The sequence below is a fragment of the Podarcis gaigeae genome, assembly GCF_964106915.1.
Source record: "Podarcis gaigeae genome assembly, chromosome: 2".
In the NCBI taxonomy this organism is placed as follows: Eukaryota; Metazoa; Chordata; class Lepidosauria; order Squamata; family Lacertidae; genus Podarcis; species Podarcis gaigeae.
Genome location: NC_139679.1, coordinates 12,288,731 through 12,305,746, shown reverse-complemented (window position 1 = coordinate 12,305,746; position 17,016 = coordinate 12,288,731). Strand labels below are relative to the sequence as shown.

General features: G+C 45.8%; 1 long non-coding RNA gene across 1 annotated transcript in view; it reads left to right on the top strand.

Moving 5' to 3' along the window:
• LOC310840026 overlaps nt 1-17,016 on the top strand; it is a 97,399-nt gene that overhangs the window by 51,690 nt on the left and 28,693 nt on the right. The gene's annotated exons all lie outside the window — the stretch shown is intronic.

Sequence of the window (17,016 nt, the reverse complement as noted above, 5' to 3'; positions counted from 1 at the left end):
TGGGCGGGTTAATAATAATAATAATAATAATAATAATAATAATAATAGTAGTAGTAGTAGTAGTAGTAGTAGTAGTAGTAGTAGTAGTAGTAGACTGGCCATACAGAGTGAATGACAGGCTCTGGAATGTGAGCTTCTAGCCCCACACTCAAATGGATTCATGGATTTGGCCCTGAGGAATCTTAGGCCAATATCTTCCCCTTATCTTGCCAAGCTCTCCTGTATCTTTGAAAAGCAACGATTCTATTTCCCAGCTCATATAATACCTTGCAGTACATGGGGGCAAGCGAGCCGTGATTTCTACATAGGGCTCTAAGGAGAGCGTCTAAGAATCCCTGACAGTACAGTCAGTGTTTAAGCTTTTCTTCTAATAGTTTTGTTGTTGTTAAAGCTTTGAAATGCCACAGGTATTGGACCAAATGGAGAGGGGGGGGAGGAAGCCGAAGAGAAAAAGTGCAAAAGGATGCTTTTCTGATAGTCCTCAAGAAACCGCAAGAAAGGTGAAGTCCTGCAGGAATTCACAAGCCGGTTTGGGGAAACAGCAGGAGGAAGAGGTGGGGTTTGTGTTTGCATAAGTGGAAAAAGACACACAGAGCGAAGAAGAAACAGAGAGGAAGAATGAGACTGAGCTGTGCACACTCTTTTTCTCAGGGTTTTGTCTGTACTGCTGAGCATCAGTCTTGATTTAATGTGCATGTAGTGTGTTGTTTGCTGGTGGCGTCTGCAGAAGGCGCGAGTGGGAATCATCCTAGCCCCCAAGTGGCCTTTGCTGAATCGTAAAACCATCCCAGATGGAATTATTACTCCATTTACAACAAAGCAACAAATATTGCAGGGCTTGAAATCTCACATTAACCCCACCAACCTGCCCAAGGATAGCTGGGTGTTGGCAAGGACTTATTTCGTCCTTGTGCTCCCATTGTCACCCTGGCTGCTTTCAGCTATTGCCAGATGCTTGTACTCAGATGAGACAATTTTTGTTCCTTTTTTTATTTTGTTCCGTGTTTGTGTGTGCATGCATGTGTGCCCTATTGCTCTGCTTTGGTGCTTCCAGGATGTTACTATTTGCAGATGGGATACAACCGCATACCTGCAAATTCAGCTGGAGCATTTATAGTGGACTGAGAGGTCTTGTGCAACAAACCTGCTACCCCAAAAGACCCGTGTGGCGTTTGCCCTCCTATGTGTGTGACAGCATACTGGGTTCATAGGGAAAGGGTTAACCAATTGTAAAATGACTAACCAATGGGAACCCAGGGGGCAGTGTTAACTGTGTATAAGGTTTAAGCACAGAGGTGTGTTTTTTTTTTTAGAGAGTTAGAGTTGTTGAGAAGTCAGTCTGGAGTTAGAAGAGACAGATAAGAAAAGTCTGTGGGTTGGGCTAGTCTGGTGGGAGAGAGTGAGAGAATTTGTTAAGAGGAGTCAGTTGAGATAATCAGTCACAAGGTATTAGGAAGGTATAGGCCGGTAAAGAAACTAAAGTTAAGATACTTACAGGAGTACAGTGGTACCTCTGGATACGAACAGGATCCGTTCCGGAGCCCCGTTCGCATCCTGAAGTAAACGCAAGATGTGTTTACGTGTGCAGTGGTCGCATTTCGCCACTTCCGCACATGCACATGATGTCATTTTGAGTGTCTGCGTATGCGCAAGCAGCAAAACCCAGAAGTAACGCGCTCCATTACTTCCGGGTCACCGCAGAGCGCAAACCAAAAATACTTAACTTGAAGCTACTTCAACCCGAGGTATGACTGTATTATCTGAGAAACCATAAACTTGTTAATGTTTGTAAAATAAACTTGTTTTTAACACTTAGTCCAGTCAGTTGTTAAAAGTGAACCAAAAAAACACACAAGTATACAGTTTTTATACCAGAGAGTAACTGGTTAGTTGGTGCTGGAGGAGACTCTTGAGAGTCCCATGGACTGCAAGAAGATCAAACCTATTCATTCTGAAGGAAATCAGCCCTGAGTGTTCACTGGAAGGACAGATCCTGGAGCTGAGGCTCCAGTACTTTGGCCACCTCATGAGAAGAGAAGACTCCCTGGAAAAGACCCTGATGTTGGGAAAGATGGAGGGCACAAGGAGAAGGGGACGACAGAGGGCGAGATGGTTGGACAGTGTTCTTGAAGCTACCAGCATGAGTTTGACCAAACTGTGGGAGGCAGTGGAAGACAGGAGTGCCTGGTGTGCTCTGGCCCATGGGGTCACGAAGAGTCGGACGACTAAACAACAACAAACTGGTTGGTGGCAGTGGGGAAGTGAGCAGAGTGGTGGCATAGGGATCAATAGACCATTAAACGTCCGGGGACCCTATGTGATCGCCACAACCCAATACTTTGCAAAAAGGAAAGTGGCAAAGAAAAGTGTGTGATAGCAGTTGCTGTGACACGATGTCACCTAACCCTCTCACAAACAATTCAGAAACATGCTTTCCCTCCAAAACTATACTTTTGGCATAAAGGAAAGCAGTGGGAAAATGCACTGGGAAGTAGGGGAGAATGCCTACTTGATGTAACATCAGTTCAATCTCCTTGCAGCCAAGTCAAGATGAATGCTAGTTCATCTCCAAGTGCCCTCAGACAGGTGTCCCCATTCCTTCCAACATTTCATAGATGAAAATGCAAACATGCTCACACATCCATGTTCTCCTACTAAAGGTCCCTTGGTAAATGTAATCACTGTCAGAAACAGTATCTGGGTGGAAATCACAGAAATGTCTGGAAAAATCAAGACCTATGGCAACACATGTTGGTAGTGTAGATTAAGGTGAATCCCCCCCCCCACACACTCTTAAATTTTCTGTTTTACAATTTAGAATATTCATTTAAACAACCTTAAATATCAATGACCTCCCTACTTTTCTTTCCATGGTCCATTTTGCATACCATAAATCCCTGGATATTTTACATAAACTAAACCATTCAGTGTTCCATTATGACACCCATCAAAACTTTTTTACACTGTTGAATTTATCTTAATGCTCCCAACACTTTCCAGTATACACAATTTCCCTCCATATTTTCAATAAACTTTTTCCAATCTTCTCTAAACCTATGTTCTTCTTGTTCTTCTATTCTATATGTTAGCTCAGGAGGCTAAAAAGCACTTGGAAAAGTGCTTTTAAACATTTTTTTTCAATTCGTTATGAATTATTTCCCAATACTCTTTTACCCAAAAGCTTCAGTATAGCTAAACAACTTTCCAATACATTTTCTTATCGATTTCTGTGCCACAGAGTTTTCTAGGAATAATTGAGTCAGATGTATTAAAGAACCAAAGGAATTAGTTTTTGTATGCAACTACTGCAGCCCGACCAATACTTTGCCCACCTCATGAGAAGAGAAGACTCCCTGGAAAAGACCCTGATGTTGGGAAAGATTGGGGGCACAAGGAGAAGGGGACGACAGAGGGCGAGATGGTTGGACAGTGTTCTTGAAGCTACCAGCATGAGTTTGACCAAACTGCGGGAGGCAGTGGAAGACAGGAGTGCCTGGCGTGCTCTGGTCCAGGGGGTCACGAAGAGTAGGACAGGACTAAATGACTAAACAATAACAACTGCAGCCCAAATTCTATATGCTCAAAAATGGCAGGCAGGGGCAGTTCCCACGAAAGAGGAGTGGCAGTCGAAACAGATGGAGTATGCAGAATTGGCAAGCCCAACCAGTAGAATTAGAGACCAAGACGAAGCAGCTTTTAAGGAGGATTAGAAAATGTTTGTAGACTATATGAAGAATTATTGTAAACAGGTTAGATCGCTAGTAGATTTAGAGTAAATTCAGCAGTAAAAGGGATATTGAGAATAAACAGAGAAAAAGAAGGTATGGGTTTATTATAACATGCAGCAGCAATTGGTACGTATTGTTTATTATCAATATGTGAATGATTGTATTGTTGAAAAAATATAAATAATTTTGTTAACTAATAAACCCACAAAAGTCCAATTTGGGGTGGTGTAGCAGGCACCCTGTGCAAGGCTGCCAAATCATCTTTAATTGTACCACCTGAATTTGGTGGCACGTGATTGAATCCCACACATAAACAGTGAGAGCCTAGCCGTCCCCAAATCCATTTGCTCCATAATAGTCTGTCTTGCACCCAAGAGGGTGATGGTTCCTTTTGGTTAAAGGCATACCAAAAAGATGGCATTGTTCCGCTGCCTCCACTTTTGTTATCAACAATGCAAAACATAGCTACGCAACTGCAGCTGTAAAATGGCAGGTTCCAGTACATCCAGATAAATGACGTGTTCAAAATGGATAAGAAAATTGGTTTTCAAACAGAGAAATCCAAACTGGAAACGGAATTATTAGATACAAAAACAAAAATCCTGTCTAAGATGTAGCTGGAATGGTATACGAAAGATGAACAAGTGAAATCTGTAATGATTGAATGGGCCAGGGATGTGGGGCACAATATCATGATGGTGGATTGGGAGAAACTGTGGAAAAAAAGAATCAAATTTAAAGCTTGTACAGTTGTACCTCAGGTTACATACACTTCAGGTTACATATGCTTCAGGTTACAGACTCTGCTAACCCAGAAATAGTACCTCGGGTTAAGAACTTTGCTTCAGGATGAGAACAGAAATCATGCTCTGGCGGCGCGGCAGCAGCAGGATGCCCAATTAGCTAAAGTGGTGCTTCAGGTTAAGAACAGTTTCAGGTTAAGTACAGACCTCTGGGACAAATTAAGTACTTAACCTGAGGTACCATTGTAATGTATTAAGAGAAAAGTTGATGAAAATGATGCATAGATGGTATTCAACACCAGTGAAGTTAGCAAAAATGTATCATACTGTCAGGACTGCCTCTAGGTCCCAGCTCACAGAGGACCAACGCCCGGTTGATGTAATGTACAAAAGTCTTTATTGAAGTTTAGTTTCCATTTCAAACCCCAGAGCGCGCAGCCCTACGTCTAGACTCTAGATCGGCGAAGTCCCCTCTGAGTCACTATCCCTTCCGCACCAGTTCAAGATCCTAGCCCGGCTCCACCTCCTGCGCTGTTCCTTCCTCCTCTGGGTCCTTCTGCCCCCTGGGGTTTCCTCCTTCCTGGACTCTTCTGATGCTGACCCCCCTGAGTCTTGCCCTTCCTTCCGGCGGGCTTTAGGACCTGGCTCCCTATCCGGGCTCCCTGCTGTGCCGCTCGCCTGTACATTTGAACTTGGCGCGCCCGCCCAGCCGGTAACCTTCCTCCTGACCGTTTCCCCGCTCTCCGATGTGGGCGTGGTCAAACCTGACTCATCTCCTCTCGCTGGTGGTGAGAACACTGGTCCCGATTCCTGGGACTCCCCCTCCCTACTGCGCTCTGGTGGGGAAGCTGGTCCTGATTTCCAACTGCTGCTCAGGGAGTCCCCGCTGGCCCCTTCCTCCTGGGGTTTTCCCCCTGGAGCCCCCCTTGCCCTGGCCATCGGCGCTCCCTTCTGTGAATCTTCCGATTCGCTGGAGAGGCTCGTGGAATGACTCTGGCCACTGTCACTGCCTCCACCCCACTCGGATTCCTCCTCCTCACTCTCCATTTGCTCCCCCTCCTGTGTCTCTGCTCCTGAACCCCTGACACATACGATAATAAATGCTGGAAATGTAAAGAAAAAGAAGGAACCTTTTACCACATGTGGTGGACGTGCCCCAAGGTAAAAGACTTCTGGGAAAGGATTTATAATGAATTGAAAAAAGTGTTGAAAAACACATTTATTAAAAAACCAGAAACCTTTTTACTTGTTATAGTGGGGGGTGAAATCCCCAAACAGGATGTTACTTTTTTTCTGTATGCCACAACAGCAAAGAATTGGAAGAAACAAGACTTACCAACTATCAAAGAATGGCAGATGAAAATGATGGAATATATGGAACTTGACAAACTGACCGGGAGACTCCGAGACCAGAGAGAAGAGACGGTGGAAGAAGACTGGAAGAAGTTTAAGGAATATTTGAAAAAATATGTTAATATTTAAATCTTAGAATAGCTTTGGAAGTGGATATAGGCGGTAGGGTTAGAAGTAGTAGATAGTGGATTTAAAAGTGATAAAATGTGAATTTTTTTATGGTTAAAGTACTGTATTTTTTGCACCATAACACTCACTTTTTTCCTCCTAAAAAGAAAGGGGAAATGTCTGTGCGTGTTACGGAGGGAATGCCTACGGGTAGCATGCCTACGGATTTTCCTGCTCTAAAAACTATGTATGTGTTATGGTCGGGTGCATGTTATAGAGCGAAAAATACGGTAAGTGTGAAAAGAAAGATAGTTAGAAATTAAGATATATGTAAACTGCTAAAGATGAAGTAAAATGAAAATCAGATAGGTGGGACTTGGGGAAGCCCACTTAACAATGTTTAGAAAAAATAAGGAATTTGTTTGTACTGTTTGTCTTTTCTGTTTGTGTTTTTTATTTGTGTTATAAAATGAATAAAAAAATTGGGGGGGAATGGCAGGCTGGGCACTGCATGGTGGTTTAATATTTGTTCTTGTGCATTTTCCTTCAGGTGTGCTAAAGACAGGATGCAACCCCAGCCACACCCTTTCACACTGCAACCCTATGCACATTTACTTAGAGAAATGTCCCATTCCAAGGGACACAGGTGGCACTGTGGTCTAAACCACTGAGCTTCTTGGCCTTGCCAATCAAAAGGTCGCCGGTTCGAATCCCCGCGACGGTGTGAGCTCCCGTTGCTCTGTCCCAGCTCCTGCCAACCTAGCAGTTCAAAAGCACACCAGTGGAAGTAGATAAATAGGTACCGCTCCGGCAGGAAGGTAAACAGTATTTTTATGCGCTCTGGCTTCCATTACGGTGTCCCGTTGCACCAGTAGTGGTTTCGTCATACTGGCCACATGAATTGGAAAGCTGTTTGTGGACAAACGCCGGCTCCCTTGGCCTGAAAGTGAGATTAGCGCCGCAACCCCATAGTCACCTTTGACTGGACTTGGCCGTCCAGGGATCCTTGACCTTTTTTACCTTTACCTATGTCCCTTTAAGTTCTATGGGGCTTTCTCCCCAGTAAATGTGCATAGGATCACAGCCTCAAAGGTTGGATTTTTCTGCTTGAAAAAAATGACAACTCTAGCAACTTGCATCAAAAACATTTAAGAAAGCATCCCTGAAAGGCAAAAATAGGGACAGCAATTTATCAGACACAGGGACTGGATCTAGAAAATAGGTATATTGTCCTTGATAAACAAGGACACTTGGAGTTCATGGAGCCCATGAGCGTAAATCTCCAAATGTTCTTCTAAAGAAAAGGAAATTCTGAGTACACTTCACCTAGACGTCCTAATGGGGCAGTCCAGTTACATCAGCATAGCTAAATATTTGCAGTCACAGAAAATAAATAAGTGTTGCCTACCCATTACAGGGCAAGGGAAGTTTTAGATGTATGCTTTAGGTGCTGGAACTGCAGTGCTACATTCTGTATGCTCTTGTTTTTGAAAAAAGAAACCTGCTTTGTTAATTCCATCATCTAACATGTCATGATCTAGGTAGAATCTGAACCAATGGATACCACTTTGCATCATTTCCTTGGGCTGCTCAGCCAAGCTACTGGTCAGGTACATATTAATCCATGGGTAGGCAAACTAAGGCCCAGGGGCTGGATCCGGCCCAATCGCCTTCTAAATCTGGCCCACAGACGGTCCAGGAATCAGCATGTTTTTACATGAGTAGAATGTGGGCTTTTAGTTAAAATGCATCTCTGGGTTATTTGTGGGGTATAGGAATTTGTTCATTCCCCCCCCCCAAAAAAATATAGTCTGGCCCCCCACAAGGTCTGAGGGACAGTGCATCGGCCCTCTGCTGAAAACATTTGCAATACAATTGTAGCAATGGGCAATTGTATTGCGTTCAATGCTCCACAGAGTAGGACCTGAACCAATGGCATCAAGTTACAAGATGATCAAGGGTCTGGAAACCAAGCCTAATGAGGAATGGTTGAAGGAGCTGGGTATGTTTGGCCTGGAAAAGAGGAGACTGACAGGAGATATGATAGCCACTATCAAATATCTCAAGGGCTGTCACATGGAAGGCGGAAAAAGCTTGTTTTCTCCTGCTCTGGAGGGTAGGAATCGAACCAATGGCTTCAAGTTACAAGAAAAGAGATTCTGACTAAACATCAGGAAGGACTTTCTGAGAGTAAGAGCTGTTTGACAGTGGAATGGACTCCCTTGAGAGGTGGGGAACTCTCCTTCCTTGGAGGGTTTTAATAAGAGGTTGGACAGCCATCTGTCATGGATGCTTTAGCTGAGATTCCTGCATTGCAGAGGGTTGGACTAGATATCACTTAGGATGCCTTCCAATTGCAATTCTATGATTCTACAAGGTGTGACCGGAAAGTTCGGTGAATGATCACAGAAATCGGACAGCGGAAAATATTCGAACATACAATCGGCATCGGAAACCCATGAAATGCTCACAATTGTGTGCGGAGATGCAACTTGAAAGACAGTGTATGAGTGGTTTAAGCATTTCCATGAAGGGCGGCAAGCCATCGAAGATGAGCCTCAGTCTGGCAGACTGTCAACGAGCAGAACAGCGGCAAATGTTGACAGAGTTTGTGAGTTATTGATGCAGGATCTCCGTTTGTCCGTCTGAATGATGGCGGAAGAATATTCCATGTGAAATCGTTACTGGGGTTACTGAGTTGTCCCACCCTCCATATTCTCCCGACCTGGCCCCACAGGATTTCTTTCTTTTTCCAAAACTGAAATCTGCACTGAAAGGGCACAGATTTCACAACATTTCACACGTCCAAGCTGCTGTGACGAGGGAGCCGAAAGCAGTATGAAAAGAGGACTTCTCCAGAAGTTTCCAACGGTTCTACAAACGTTGTCAACAGTGCACTTGCCGATCAGAAGGTCGGCGGTTCGAATCCCCGCAACGGGGTAAGCTCCCGTTGCTCGGTCCCTGCTCCTGCCACCCTAGCAGTTTGAAAGCACGTCAAAGTGCAAGTAGATAAATAGGTACCGCTCTGGCGGGAAGGTAAATGGCGTTTCTGTGCGCTGCTCTAGTTTGCCAGAAGCGGCTTAATCATGCTGGCCACATGACCTGGAAGCTGTACACCGGCTCCCTCGGCCAATAAAGCGAGATGAGCACCGCAACCCCAGAGTCGTCCGCAACTGGACCTAATGGTCAGGGGTTCCTTTACCTTTACCTAAGGTATGTATGTTCGAATATTTCTCGCTGTCCGATTTCTGTGACCATTCACCAAACTTTCCAGTCACACCTTGCATGAGACAGAGTGCTTTTTATGTTAAACATGTTCAACAGCAATTCTTAAGAAACTGGTTTCAATCTCAAAAGTAGACGCTCATTGCAGATTGATTACCCAAAGTGTGTCCATTGGGAGACAGAATGTACCCACTCCTCCCAGAGTCCTTCACGAGAGACGGAACTGTTCTGCATGACATTACAGGCTGCCCTAGCAGTAATGGCGGCAACACCATTGTACTGCAAATACCGGAAAGCAGGGAGTCAAATGGAGTCAGACAGACTCTCTCCTATTGATCCCCTTGATCAATAGCAACGTGAAGCCCAGCAGTAGCTGTGGCAGGTCTTTCACTCCAAGACACCCTGCCCAAATTGAATGCAGGAAGCACAGTATTGATAAAAGAAACCTCATTCCAGCGAACCAGGCACCCCTCACCCAAGCGAGACGCACATACAGACTTTTCTTCTTCCATGACGAGGCAACTGGATTGTTTAACAAATTGGCTCCCCGGCAGCAGCAGAGACAAAACAAGGATTGTGGGAGAGGGTTCTGCTGAGACTTGCTCTTTATCCCTTGAAGCTTGGCGGCTAAAATCCTCCTACACTGTGTATTAAGGGCGAGTGGGCAAGTGGAGTTGGCAGCAGAGGTGTTTGCGGAGAAATTAAAGTCATGGTTAATGTTTATCTCCTAGACCGGCAAAGGAGGAAAGGGATTTGGGGAGGGGGACTAATCAAAACGCCACACTGGCTCCGGGTGATCGAATCACAACCCATTTACAACAAGCCTTGTGAGTCCAAACCCCATTAGCTCAGCTGATGGGGAACAGACCGCAAGACAGAGCCACACACTGTTTGGGGATAGGAGAATAATGTCTGGCCTTCAGGCACTCTGGAACCACAGAAAAGAAATATACATTCCGACTTGGAGCAACCCCAGGGCCCTCTAGGCATTGTTAATCTGTGAATAGCATCATTTTCACGATGTAAACAGAAGCAAGCAGGCTTTGGTTTCTAAAAGGAAAAGGGCTACTTCTCCAGGTTATGCTCGTCACACTGTTTAAAAAACGTGCTTGAACTGGCCAATTTTATTTTGCAAGGAAATCATCAGCATCAGAATTATGTTCAGGATTAAGGGCCCACAGATGTTTTCCCCTTCAAAATAAAATTTGCCGGTTTGAATCTGCTTTTTAAAACAGCATGAAAAATGTAAGCATGTTGTTTGGAGCAGAGAGAACGAAAGAGATTCAACCTGTAGCCTTATTAGACTTTACTGATTGGTAGGGTGAGCGTTGCTCCCAGAACAGGGAGGAAGGAGTCAAATGACACCGAGGTTTGGTTCAGAGAAAGAGTTTATTCTGCTCTCCGGATAGCAGAAGGCACTGCATGAATCGGTTCACAACAAGTACAAAAGAAAGAGAAATTGCATACAGTATATGTATATATCCTCGAGGCACCCTCTCCCCCTTTCCCCAGGAATCCAGACACGTAAGCTTATACACGTAAGTTGACATCACAGATGTTCCTGCTCCTGTACTCTTAACCATAAAAGGGTTTCCTGTTCCTGTGCTCTTGAGCATAAAAGGGTGTTCCTGTTCCTGTATTCCTTATCTTGGGTAAGGTCACCAACACTAAGGGTACTCCTGGCGCCGTTCCCGGGGGGCTAACAAGGTCTGCGCGTCATTGTGGTCAGGATGTAAGATAAGACCCAGATGTGTCATCCCTGCTCCACTTTGGAACTGGCAAGGCCATTCATTAGGCATCACGGTCTGATAAAGGAGAGAGCTTTGTTTATACAGCTGTGTTCTTGTTATACATTTGCTCAAGAGCTCAAGTTAATGGTTTTTAGCTAATGCACCCTTGGAGAAGGAAAAATGGGATTTTGGGGCCCGTTTCAGACTGGCTGCACAGTCCAATTTTAGAATGGGAAACCCATTCCTTCAAACTCTCCCATATGTTTGGAGGACTTGGCTGTGGTGGCAATACCTCTAAGTGCGTGCAGAGTGCCTGTCTTTTCAATAAATGCAGCCCAAAATGTAGGATTGGGAAGACAGAGCTCCCATATCAGTAACACTTCACAGCGCAAAGCAGTCTGTTTGCCTTCAAGGGAACAACCAACAGGAAACTGCAGCCAATCCAAGTTCTCGGACAACTATACCAACTTTGCGTATGTGTACAATCACCAGTTTTTAACATGTGCACCTAGAAACCAGTGTTCCACAAACAACAGAGCATGTCAAGCCCTTTAAATTGATCCACAGAAGCGAGTTTGAAGCCCGGCACCTGTCATGAAATGTAACGGAAACACATGTCACTATGATAAATTGTCTAAAAGGCTTCTGCCCGAGTGAATGCAGTTTCGGCCCTCGGGAAGAAAAGAAAAAGTGGGTTAAACTGTGGACACCATTCCCACAGGAAGCAGGGATGGCCATCAATTTGGAAGACTTTAAAAGACGATTGGACAAATCTATGGAGGATAAGACTATCACTGACGGCTAGCCAGGATGTCTATGCTCTGTCTCAACTCTCAAATACCAGTGGCTGGGAATTGCAGGCACTGGTGGAGGAACGGGGGGGGGGCAGAGAGAGCGCATCATCCCCGGCACCATCGACGAGGGGGGTACCATCATGGTTCCCCCCCGGACATGCACTGCACCCCCCCCACCGCTCCGGGCATCATGCCCCCGCAGACAGCGCGCCATGCCCCCAGGATGTGCACTAGCCACGCCCCCACCTTCTCTCTGCCCCCAGTGCCGGAGCATGCAGCTTCGCCACTGGTTGCAGGTGAGGAGAGTGTTGTTGCATCCGTGTCCTGCTCCAATCGGGATTTTGGTTGGCCACTGTGAGAACAGGGCATTGGACTAGATAGGCCTTTACCCCGACCCCACAAGCTCTCCTTGTGTTCTTATATTATGTTCTAATATTGAAGCCACCTAATAGGCTTATGCCTAATAGTCATGCTGGCCACATGACCCGGAAGATGTACGCCGGCTCCCTCGGCTAGTAAAGCGAGATGAGCGCCGCAACCCTAGAGTCGGCCATGACTGGACCTAATCGTCAGGGTTCCCTTTACCTTTACCTAATAGGTTTAAGGAAGCTAGTTTTTAATAAGTACAATCAAAATAAGCATAACTGAATCATCATCAAATTCTCCTCCTAAGAAAATCTATCAACGGAAGAAGCATGTAGAGGAGCACTTCCAACGGTTGCTGGAAGGATTCAGTCATAAACTGGTGGCAAATTCAGGTTGCACAATTGTAGCCCTCCACAACAAACGCACATTCCCCAATTAGGCTTTTTACACTAAGAAAAGTGGCAGGGAGATGCACAGGAGAGTGTGGGACACTTACTTTGATGCAACTGCCATCTAGCCTCCACGCAAGCACCACCAGGATGAATGCTCAATAAACAGCTTGCCTGTAGAAATAGCTCAGTCAGTAGAGCATGAGACTCTTCATCTCATGGTTGTGGGTTCAAGACCCACGTTGGGCAAAAGATTCCTGCATTTCAGGGGGGTTGGGCTAGATGACCCTCATGGTTTTTAAATGTCATTCTATTTAGAACCTAAAAAGGCCATACTGTATCCTTCTTTTAACAAGGAATATCACAGCAAGTTCAACGGGTGGCTGGTTAAGGTGTTGGTATTATGGATCAGAACTCAAGTTCTTTTTGTCATTAGCACACTTTTAATAGCAAGTGCCTTCTTTTGTGTGCCTGCTAAACCCCTGGCAGGCCATTCCTGCTAAACCCTGATAAGAACATTTTCCCTGAAGAATGTTCCCTACAGCAGGCAGAATGTGCTCTGATGGGAAGGCTGTTTTTTTCCAAGGCAACATCATCTAGTCATGACCTGGCCAGAGAAAGGAGATGCCTTTTTATCTGAGGAGAGAAACCCTTCTCTTAGCATGAAGGAACACCATTCGCTCTTCTGACACAAAAAAGCAACTGACTTGGGGAAGGGGGGGTCTCAGTCCCCTGAAACCCATTTTTCAGCTTTGAAAAAACACAACTCCCAGCATCCCTGGCCATTGGCCTTACTGGCTAGGGCTTATGGGAGTTGGAGTCTAACAATAACTGGAGGGCCACAGCTCCCCCATCCAACTATAAATACAAGGTGTAATAATAATAATAATAATAATAATAATAATAAATAAAATTTTATTTATATCCCGCCCTCCCCAGCCGAAGCCGGGCTCAGAGCAGCTAACAACGGTAAAATAATACAACATTCTAAAATAATTTCATTATAAAATCAGTTCAAATCAGATTAGTGACAACCATTGGGCTCTGTGAGGATTGCCATAGGAGGGGGTCAGGCTGTGCCCTGGCCAAAGGCCTGGTGGAACAGCTCTGTCTTGCAGGCCCTGCGGAAAGATGTCAAGTAACCAGAAAGTTCAGTGAACGGTCACAGAAATCGGACAGCAGGAAATATTCGAACATACAATCGGCATCGGAAACCCACAAAATTCTCACAATTGTGTGCAGAGATGTAACTCAAAAGACAGTGTATGAGTGGTTTAAGCATTTCCGTGAAGGGCGGCAAGCCATAGACAACAACCCTTGGTCTGGTAAACCATCAAAGAGCAGAATGGCGGCAAATGTCAACAGAGTTGAGCTATTGATGCAGGATCACCATTTGTCCGTCCAAATGATGGCAGAATTGCATATTCCGTGTGAAATCGTTACTGGGGTTACTGAGTTGTCCCACCCTCCATATTCTCCCAACCTGGCCCCACGGGATTTCTTTCTTTTTCCAAAACTGAAATCTGCACTGAAACAGCACAGATTTCCCAACATTTCTTTTTTAAAAAAAATATTTATTAAAGTTTTAAAGGTTACAAAAAGAAAAAAGAGAAAACACCAAGTTAAGCAAAAACAAGACAACACATAAAAAAGCAAGAAAAAACAGAAAAATAGGAACAATTAAAAAACACAACAAACCTTCCCATAACTTATCTTTCATTTGCTTGTTTCCTTGACCTCCTCACACCTCCCTTTTTTGTATTCTAGTTCGGTTAGCTATTTCAGCAAATCCTTTCCACCTTTCCCAGTTTTTGTCCTATAATTTATCTTAATATAATGTAACTTTACTTTCCCTCCTTTCACCAATTAACAGTCTATTTTTACTTAATCCTTTATAACATTTCTGCTAAAGTCACATAACTTCATTCCAACATCCTTCTAACATTCCTTAATTTTACAATGTTTCTGTAAATAAACTTTAAATTTCTTCCAATCTTCTTCCACCGACTCTTCTCCCTGGTCTCGGATTCTGCCAATCATTTCCGCCAGTTCCATGTAGTCCATCACCTTAGATTTCCCAACATTTCACACGTCCAAGCTGCTGTGAAGAGGGAACCAAAAGCAGTACGAAAAGAGGACTACAGTTCTACAGTTCTACGAACGTTGTCAATCGTGCACTGTATCAGAGGGGGCCTACTTTGAAGGCCTGTAAGGTATGTATGTTTGAATATTTCTCGCTGTCCGATTTCTGTGACCATTCACCGAACTTTCCGGTCACACCTGTATACTGTATGCTTAGAAGCAAGGAGCTCTCATTGAGCTCTCATTGAGCTCAGTGACACTCCCAGGTGAGTGTTGTAGGACTGCACTGTTAACGGTTTGCATGGTTTAGATGAGGTCACCTCTCCCAATCCAGGCTGCACAAGGATTTCATACTGAGGGCCTGTAGGGTTAGTCTTACCCATGGGTTTGCTTTAAGTGGAACCCACAGAAAAGCAGCTGCATTTTTATTCTTAAGTTGGCTAGTCGTCACAACATAAAGACACAATAGTAAAGGTAAAGGGACCCCTGACCATTAGGTCCAGTCGTGACCGACTCTGGGGTTGCGGCGCTCATCTCGCTTTATTGGCCGAGGGAGCCGGCATACATCTTCCGGGTCATATGGCCAGCATGACTAAGCCGCTTCTGGCGAACCAGAGCAGCGCACGTATACGCCATTTACCTTCCCGCTGGAGCGGTACCTATTTATCTACTTGCACTTTGACGTGCTTTCGAACTGTTAGGTGGGCAGGAGCTGGGACCGAACAACGGGAGCTCACCCCGTCGCGGGGATTTGAACCGCCGACCTTCTGATCTGCAAGCCCTAGGCTCTGTGGTTTAACCCACAGGGCCACCCGCATCCCTAAAAAGACATAATAGGAAAACACAAAATACAGAAGAAGGAGAAGGAGAAGGAGAAGGAGAAGGAGAAGGAGAAGAAGGAGAAGAAGGAGAAGAAGGAGAAGAAGAAGGAGAAGGAGAAGGAGAAGGAGAAGGAGAAGGAGAAGAAGAAGAAGAAGAAGAAGAAGAAGAAGAAGAAGAAGAAGAAGAAGAAGAACCACCTCAACACCTTTTAAAAGGGCATTGGATGTCAATCAGCCAAAGGCCTGGTTAAAAAGGAACATTTTTGCCTGGCACCTAACAGACAGTTAAGTCCAGTCAAAGGCGACTACAGGGTGCAGCACTCATCTCACTTTCAGGCCAAGTGTGCTGGGCCCAGCGGTAATCCAAATAACGTGGTCCAGGTCCAGTCCCAAATCCAAGGGTCCCATGAGGAGTCAGTCCGATAGGGCCAAAGCAGGACACGAGGCAGGAAACCAGGCAATGTCAGGCACAGAATCACAGGCAGGTTCTGGCAAACAGCAACATTGCTCCTGCAACCTGGGGCAGGGTCCAGCAGCCTTTTATCTCTGTTGGGGTAACGGCTGGTCCTGATCCCCCGGTGACTCACCTCCCTGTCTCGCCCATAGGTGAGCACTCCTCCTGCGAATATTCAGGTCTCTCCTTCTCTCAGACCTCAGTCTCTGCAGCTCGGGAGATGTCGGTGGGTTACTAGACCCAGGAGCCGCCTCAGCCTCCCCTGACCCAGCTGGTAGTGGAGCAGCTGTAAGTGATGGCCCAGCTGAAGGCAACGAGGTAATCCCCACATCTGGAGCCAGGGCAGGCTCAGGCCCCTGACTCGGCCCAGCTGGTGCTTATTGCAAGGGAACTTGTAAGGCAGACCAGGACTCTTCAGAATCAGGCCCCAGACTAGGTTCAGATGCCGCCTGGGGCAAAGGATCCGGTGTGGACTGAGACTCCTCTGGCTCCGAGTCCGAGACCGAGTCCCAGACCATCACACCAAGGGAACCAGCGTATGTCTGCAGACAGCTTTTCTGGGTCATGTGGCCAGGAGGACTAAACCGCTACTGGCACAACGGAACACCGTGATGGAAGCCAGAGCACACATAAATGCTGTTTACCTTCCTGCCGCAGCGGTACCTATTTATCTACTTGCGCTGGTATGCTTTGAAACTGCTAGGTTGGCAAGAGCTGGGACAAAGCCATGGGAGCTCACCCTGTCACGCAGATTCAAACTGCTGACCTTATGATCGGCAAGCCCAAGGAGGTGTATAATGAAGGCGCCAGGCAAACCTCCCTGGGGAAAGCATTCGTCCACAGATGGGGAGCCACTGCAGAAAAGGCCTGTTCTCATGTTTGCCATCCTCTTATAGAGGAGACACATAAAGAAGGGCCTCAGAAGATGATCTCAGGGTCCGTGTAGGGTCATATGGAGAGAGGCAGTCCTTGAGGTATTATGTAGGCTACACGGGCTGTTATGTCTTAGCTCCCCACCCCCTGCAAGCTGGCCTGCTGCTCTCAGGTTCAGAAAAGGACGCTGTCCCACTGCCGGTGCTGAAGTAAGACTCCACTGCCAGTCCAGTCTGTGACTTTATCAGGGACTGGGGTTGCTATCTTGTCAACAGATTGAGGTTGAATCCTGACAAGACAGAAGTACTGTTTTGGGGGGACAGGGGGCGGGCAGGTGTGGGGGACTCCCT